Here is a 9,339-nt window from a genome sequence, read left to right as displayed (position 1 = left end):
GGGCCTAAGGTAAGACTTATCTACCCAGCTATTAACATCTTAACTGGCAGCTACCTGCATGTACTACCTGAAGGTCTGGGCAGTAGTCCAGCCAACCCATTGCAACAACTGTTAACATCAGCACACACCGTTTGGCACCCAGAGGATCACTCCACAACTGCCACTGCCATTTTCCATGTCATGCCAGCTATACAGGGACCTGAGAATCTTCACACCCACCTGGGTCATCCCTGCCAGTATCAGCATCCAAGTAAGCCACCTAGAGGCTGACCCACTTGGATCTGCTAGCAATGGTGCCAGTGTATGGCACTTTGGGCCTCAAATGGCCTAAACTGGCTTACCTGATGTCACAGCCCCAGGGAAGCTTAACCACAGCCTCCTCAAATAACTGTACTCTAAGTCACCAAAGAAATAACAGATACCACTGATACTATTCACAGCTGAAGAAATCATAAAGAAAATACATGCTATTGCATATACTCAGAATCAAAATCAAATTGCCTTACCCAGCCAACACAACAGATATATCTTCAAGAGAATGTTTCTCCATACAAAAGCAAATACAAAAAATTAGAAAAACTGACTGTTACACCAGATACACAGACATCAAGATAAGAATACATGAAACATGAAAAAGCAAATAAAATAACACTTCCAAAGGAAAACAGTTATTCTTTAGCAACATTTACCATTCAAAAAGAAATTTATGAAATTCTGGTAAATAATTCAAGTATTGATTCTAAATAGGCTCAGTGAGATGCAAGAGAATTCTGAGAGACAACACAATCATAAAAATAATACAGGATATGAAGGAGATATGAATAACTTACCAAAGAGGTAGCTTTCTAAGAAAAAAAAAGAACCAAACAGATATTCTAGAACTGAAGAATTCATTGAATGAAATACAAACTATATTATACAGCTTCAACAATAGACTAGATGTGTGGGCTACTGCAGGAGAAATAATCTTATAACTTACAGAGATGTTTTGAAATAATCCAGTTAGATAAAAATTAATATAAAATCATAAAAAATAATAAGCAAAGGCTTCATGTCATAAAGGACATCGTTAAGTGATCAAATATACAAATTATTGGTGCCCTATAAGGCAAAGAGAGAGCAAAAGAGTTAAAATAAATGTTTAACAAAATAACAGATGGAAACATCCCAAGGTTAGTGAGAGATTTAGAAATCCAGATACTGGAGCATCTGAGATTCTCAAACATACAATGCAAAAAGGCATTCTGCATGGCACATTTTATAGTCAAATTGAAGTCAAAGACAAAGACAATATTCTAAAAACATCAAGAGAAAGGCATCTAGACATCTGTACCTATATGGGTACACCCCATCAGACTAACAGCAGATTTCTCAGCAGAAACCTTATAGCCAGGAAAGAATTAGATGATATATTCAAAGCACTGAAAGAAAACAATTGTTAGCCAAGGGTATTAAATCCAGCAAAATTATCCTTTATAAATGAAAGAGAAACAAAGTCTTTCCCAGACAAGAAAAGTTGAGGGAGTTGATCACCACTAGGGTGGACCTACAAGAAATGCTAAAGGGAGTCTTAAACATGGAAAAGAAAGGAAGACATTTACTATAATGAGAACACATGAAAATATAAAATTGATTAGTAAATCAAACATACATAAGGAAGAGAAGGACTCAATCAGTACCAGTACATAAAACCACCAAACTACAACAATAATCAATAAGAGAGGAAGAAAGGAACAAAAAATAGATAAAACAATCAGAAAGCAATTAACATTGTTACAGGAACAAAACCTCACCTATCATAATAACCTTGGCTGTAAATGGATTATATTATCTACTTAAAACAAGTAGGCTTGTTGATTGGTTCCAAAAATGTATTGAAAAACACAAAAACATCATCCAACTATATAGTATGCATAAAAAATATACTTTACAAGTAAAGGCATATATAAACTGAAAGTAAAGGGATGGAAAAAGATCTTCCATGCAAATAGAAACCAAATGTGAGCAGGAGTAGCTATAATTATGTCAGAAGAAATAGACTTCAAGACAAAAACATTTTTTTAAAAAGACAATACTATATGACAACAGCAAATTATCTGAAGAAGAAATAAAAAGTAATCCCATTTACAATAGCTACAAATAAAATAAAATATCTAGGAATAAACTTAATGAAAGGAAAGAAATATTTCTATAGTGAAAACTATAAAACACTGATTCAAGAAATCAAAGAGGACACATAAAAATAAAGATATTCCATTTTCACGAATTAGAAAATACAGTATTGTTAAAATGTACATACTACCCAAAGCAATGTACAGATTCAATGCAATCCCTATCAAAATATTGGATGTGGTGCCACATGCCTGTAATCTCAGCACTTTGGGAGGCTAAAGCAGGTAGATCACCTGAGGTCAGGAGTTTGAGACCACCCTGGCCAACATGGCAAAACCCTGTCTCTATTAAAAATACAAAAATTAGCCAGGTATGGTGGCAGGTGCCTGTAATCCCAGCTACACGAGAGGCTGAGGCAGGAGAATGCTTAAACTCGAGGGATGGAGGTTGTAGTGAGCCAAAATTGCACCACTGCACTCCAGCCTGGTGACAGAGTGAGATTCCATCTCAAAAGAAGAAGAAGAAAAAAATACCAGTGATGTTCTTCACAGAAATAGATTTTTTTTTTTTTTTTTTTTAAGATGGAGAGATGGCGTCTCGCTCTGTCACCCAGACTGGAGTGCAGTGGCATGATCTTGGCTCACTGCAACCTCTGCCTCCTGGGTTCAAGTGATTCTCCTGCCTCAGCCTCCCACATAGCTGGGACTACAGATGCGCGACCATGCCCAGCTAATTATTGTATTTTAAGTAGAAACAGGGTTTCACCATGTTGGTCAGGATGGTCTCGATCTCTTGACCTTGTGATCCGCCCGCCTCGGCCTCCCAAAATGCTGGGATTACAGGCATGAGCCACTGCGCCTGGCCAAAGAAACAATCTTAAAACTTACATGAAACCACAGAGGACCCAGAATAGCCAAAGCTATCCAGAGCACAAAGAATAAAACTAGAAAAATCACATTACCTGATTTAAATTATACTATAGAGGTATAGTAAACAAAATAGCATGGCACAGCCACAAAAACAGACACATAGGCCAATGGAACAAAATTTAAATCCCATAAATAAAAACATACATACATAGTGAACTCATTTTTGACAAAGGTGGTGTGACATATATTGGGGAAAGGACAGTCTTCAGTAAATGGTACTTGGGAAACTGGATAGCCATATGCAGAAGAACAGAACTAGCCCACTAGCTTTCTCTCTATATAAAAATCAAATAAAAATTGATTAAAAACTTAAATCTAAGACCTCAAATTATGAAACTACTAAAAGAAAACATTGGGTAAAATCTCCAGGACTTTGGTCTGGGGAAAGATTCATTGCGTAATACCCCAAAACAACAGGCAACCAAAGCAAAAATGTATAAATAAGATCACATCATCTTAAAAGGCTTCTGCACAGTGAAGGAAATAATTAACAAAGTGAAGAGACAACACACAGAATGGGAGAAAATATTTGCAAATAATCCATCTGAGAAGAGATTAATAACGAGAATATACAAGGAGCATGAACAGTTCTATAGAAAATATATAATAATGTGATTTAAAAATGGGCAAACGATGTGAATAGACATTTTTCAAAAGATGACATTCAGATGGCAAACAGGTATCAGAACAGGTGATAACACCACTGGTCATCAGATAATGCAAATCAAAACTACAATTGGATACTATCTCACTTTAGTTAAAATGGCTTATATCCAAAAAACAGGCAATAACAAATGCTGGTGAGTATGTGGAAAAAAGGGAACCCTTGTACTCTGTTGGTAAGAATGTAAATTAGTACAACCATTATGGACCAGTTTGGAGGTTTCTCAAAAACTTAAAATAGAACTGCCATATAATCCAGCAATCCCACTGCTAGGTATATATTCAAAAGAAAGGAAATCAGTATATAAAGACATATCTGCACTCCCACATTTATTGCAGCACTATTTATTGTAGCAGTATTCACTACAGGCAGGATTTGAAAGCAACCTGAGCCCATCAACAGATTAATGAATAAAGAACATATACACAAAGAACATTGTGTATATGTGTACATATACACAATTGAGTACTATTCAGCCATAAAACAGAATTGAGAACTTGTCATTTGCAACAACATGTATGGAACTGGAGGACATTATGTTACATGAAATAAGCCAGGCTCAAAAAGACAAACAACACATGTTTTCACTCATTTATGGGAGCTAAAAATTAAAACAACTGAACCCATGAAGATAGAGTAGAATGATGGTTATGAGTTTGGGCACGGTAATGTGAGTGGGGGGAAGCAGAGATTGTTCATGGGTAAAAAAAAATATAGTTTGACAGAATGAATAAGATCTAGTATTTGATTGCACAACAAAGTAACTACAGTTGCCAATCATTTATTGTACAATTTAAAGTAACTACATGAGTATTATTGGATTGTTTGTAACTGAAAGGATAAATAATTGAAGTGATGGATACCCCTTTTACTAGGATGTGATTATTACACAGTATTGCCTGTATGAAAATATCCCATATACTCCAATACTGTATATACACATATAGCATATATCCACAAAAAAGTATTAATCCTGGAAGAGGATATATTACCCAGTAATGGAGCACCCAGATTCATAATTCAAATATTACTACATCTTTAGCAAGAGATAGATTTCGATGCAATAATAGTGTGGGACTTCAACACCATAATCTCAGCATGAGGCAGATAATCTACACAGAAAATCAACAAGAAAAATGAGATTTGAACTGGGCTTTTGAACAAATGAAACTACAAAGCGCTTACAGAACATTAAACCCAATGACTGTAGGATATGCATTCTTCTACAGTCCATGCAACATTCTCCAGGATAAACTCTACATTAGGCCACAAATAAAGACTCAAAAATACTTCCAATCCAGTACTTTCTCAGATAACAAAGAAATAAAAGTAGAAACAAAAAAGCAGAGGAATATTTTAAACTATACAAATACATACAAATTAAACAACATGCTCCTGAATGACCAATAGGTCAAGGAAAAAATTAAGACAAAAATGAAAATAGTTCTTGAAACAAATGAAAATGGAAAAACAATATACTAAAACCTGTGGATTACAGGAAAAAAAAGTACTTAGAGGAAAGTTTATCATAATAAAAACCTACATCAGAAAGTAAAAAGATTTGAAATGATAATCTAATAATACTTCTCCAGGAACTAGAAAAGCAAGAACAAACTAAATCCCAATTTACCAGAGGAAAAGAAATAATAAATTCCAGAACAGGACTAAACAAAACAGAGACTAAAAACATAAAAAGAATGAATGAAAGGAAAAGTTGATTCTTCAAAAAATAAAGAAAACTAATAAATCACTAACCAGGCTAACAAAGACAAGAAAAGATCTAAATAACCAAAATCTGAAATGAAAAATGAGACATTTACCACTAATACCACAAAAATAAAAAAGATTACCAGAGACTATTAGGGACAACTATATATTAACAAATTGGAAAACTCAGAGGAAATAGATAAGTTCCCAAAAACATACAAACTATCAGAATTGAATATGGAAGAAATAGAAAACCTGAACAGACCAACAATTAGTAGTAAGATGAAAGCAGTAATAAAAAGCCTTTCATTAAAAAAAAAAAAAGCCAAAAAAAAACAAAAAAAAGCCCAGGCGTGGGTGGCTCCACTGCTGATTTCTATCAAATGAATGAAAACTAATATGAATCTTGCTAAAATTATTCCAAAAAATGAAAGAGGGAGAAACTCTCCCTATCTCATTTTATGAGGCCAGCATTACCCTGATACTAAAACCAGATATGGACACACACAGAGTAGAAAACTACAGGGCAATATCCACGATGAACACAGATGCAAAAATCTTCAACAAAATTCTAGCAAACTGAATTCAACAGCACTTCAAAAACATAATAAATGTTTGACAGAATGAATAAGATCTAGTATTTGATCGATCAAGTAGTATTTATATCAGGGATGCAAAGATGGTTTAACATCTATACATCAAGGAACATAATACATAACATCAAGAAAATGAAGGACAAAAACTATATGATCATTTCAATGGACACAGAAAAAGCCTTTGAGAAAATTCAATATCCCTTGATGACAAAAACTCTCAACAAACTAGGCATAAAAGGATTATATCTTCAATTAATTTGGCCATATATGACAAACACACAGTCAACAACACACTGAATAGGAGAAATGTGAAAGTCTTTTCTTTAAGAACTGGAGCTAGAGAAGGATGCCAACTTTAACTGCTCCTATTTGGCATGGCAGAGGTCCCACCCTGTGCAAACAAGCAAGAAAAAAAAAAGAAACCCAAATTGTAAATGAGGAATTCAAATTGTTCATCTTTGTAGATGACATGATCTTATATATTTGGAAAAATCAAAAGATTGCACCAAAAAACTGAGCTGACTGATAAGCCAATTCAGTAGAGATGTAGAACACAAAATCAACATGCGAAAATCAGAAGTGTTTCTGTAATGTAATAATAAATAGCCAAAAAAGAAATCAAGGAGACAGTTCCCTTTATAATAGTGACACACAGAACAAAACACCCAGGAATAAATTTAACCAAGAAGGAGAAAGCTCTCTACAAGCAAAACTGAAAAATGCTGATGAAAGAAATGGACAAGGATAAAAATAAATGTAAAGACTTATCTCACTCATAGATCAGAAGAATTAATTTCATTACAATAATTACACTGCCCAAAGCAACATACAGATTTAATTCAATTCCTATTAAAATAAAAATGTCATCTTTAATAAATGTTTTAAGCCCTAAAAATCATTAAAAAACAACAACAACAAAAAAGTCTGTGTAGGCAAAGCAATCTTTGGCCTAAAGAACATAAGCCGGAGGCATCACACTACCTGATGTAAAAATAGATTACAAGCCTATAGTAACCAAGACGTCACGGTATTGGTATAAAAATAAAAACATAGAACAATGAAAGCAAGTACAGAACCCAGAAATAAATCCACCAACTTACAGCCAGCTGATTTTAGACAAAGGTGCCAAAAATGTCCTTTCCCACTAGGGAAAGAATACGCTCCTCAATAAATGGTGCTGGGAAAATTAGATATCCATATGTAGAAGAATGAAACTGGAACTCTCTGACATTATAAACAAAAATCAATGCAAGATAGATCAAGTTATTAAACTTAAGACCCAAAACTATTAAATTAAGAGACGGAAACATACATAAAATACTTCAGGATTTGGTCTAGGCAAACCGTTGGTCTAAGACCTCAAAAGCACAGACAACAAAAATAGACAAATAGGACTATACTAAAGCAAAACACTTCAGCACAGCAAAGAAAACAATGCAGAGAGTGAAGAAACAACCTACAGAACTGAAGAAAATATTTGCAATCTATTCATCCAAACTATTAAGACAGAATGGAAGAAAATATTTGCAAACTATTCATCAAACTATTAAGACACTAATATCTGGAATATACAGGGAACTCAAACAACTCAACAATAAATAAACCAATCATTCCATTAAAAGGTGGGCAGGGCCAGGCATGGTGACTCACAACTGTAATCCCAGCACTTTGGGTGGCTGAGGCAGGCAGATCACCTGAGGTCGGGAGTTCAAGCCCAGCCTGGCCAACATAGTGAAACCCCATCTCTACTAAAAATTGAAAAAAAAAAAAATTAGCTGAACATAGTGGTGTGCGCCTGTAATCCCAGGTACTCGGGAGGCTGAGGCAGGAGAATATCTTGAACCCGGGAGACAGGGGTTGCAGTGAGCCAAGATCATGCCACTGCACTCCACCCTAGGCCACAGAGTGAGACTCCATCTCAAATAATAATAATAATAATAATAATAATGATAATAAAGTGGGCAGAAGACATGAAAAAGCAATTGTCAAAGAAGACATACAAATGGCCAACAATTATATATTTAAAAATGCTCGGCCAGGTGCGCTGGCTCACGCCTGTCATCTCAGCACTTTGGGAGGCCAAAGTGGGCAGATCATGAGGTCAGGAGTTCGTGACCAGCCTGGCCAATATGATGAAGCACCATCTCTACTAAAAATACAAAAATTAGCTGTGCGTGGTGGTGTGCGCCTGTACTCCCAGTTACTCAGGAGGCTGAGGCAGAAGAATCCCTTGAACCCAGGAGGCAGAGGTTGCATTGAGCCAAGGTCATGCCACCGCACTCCAGCCTGGGCGACAGAGCAAAATTCTGTATCAAAAAAAAAAAATGCTCATTATCACTAATCATTGGGGAAATAAATGTCAAAACCACATGGAGGTATCATCTTACCCAAGTTAAAATGGCTACTACAAAGAACACCAATACCATGATGTTTTGGTTACTGTAGTCTTGTAGTATAATTTGAAGTCAGGTAATGTGATACCTAGATGGCAATCTAGGCAATACCATTCAGGACATAGGCACGGGTAAAGATTTCATGATGAAGATGCCAAAAGCAATTGCAACTAAAGTAAAAGTTGACAAATGCAATTAAACTAAACTAAGCTTCTGTACAACAAAAGAAAGTATCAACAGAGTAAACAGACAATCCACAGAATGGGAGAAATTTTTTGCAAACTATGCATCTGACAAACGTCTAATATCCAATATTTATAAGGAACAAATTTACAAAACAACAATCACAATAAAAAGTGGGCAAATGATGTAAAAAGACACTTATCAAAAGACATACATGCAGCCAACAAACATGAAAAAAGCTCAACGTCACTTATCACTAAAAAAATGCAAATCAAAATCGCAATGAGATACCATCTAACCCCCGTCAGAATGGCTATTATTAAATAGTCAAAAAATAAGAGATGCTGGTGAGGTTGGGGAGAAAAGGGAACGCGTATACACTGTTGATGGGAATGTAAATTAATTCAGTAATTGTAGAAAGCAGTGTAGTGATACCTCAAAGACTTAAAGACAGAAATATTATTTGACCCAGCATTCCCATTGCTGGGTATATACCCAAAGGAATATAAATCCTTCTGTTATAAAGACACACACACACACATATGTTCATTGCAGCACTATTCACAATAGCAAATACATGGCATCAACCCAAATGGCCATCAATGACAGACTAAAGGAAATGTGGTACATACACATGATTGAATAATGTGAAGCCATAAAAAAAGAATGAGATGATGTTTTTTGCAGGGACATGAATGGAGCTGGAGGCCATTACTCTCAGCAAACTAATGCAGGAACAGAAAACCAAACACTGC

Source organism: Colobus angolensis, unplaced genomic scaffold (genome assembly GCF_000951035.1).
Source record: "Colobus angolensis palliatus isolate OR3802 unplaced genomic scaffold, Cang.pa_1.0 Scaffold434, whole genome shotgun sequence".
NCBI classification, from domain to species: Eukaryota; Metazoa; Chordata; class Mammalia; order Primates; family Cercopithecidae; genus Colobus; species Colobus angolensis.
Note: the sequence above shows the minus strand (reverse complement) of the source record.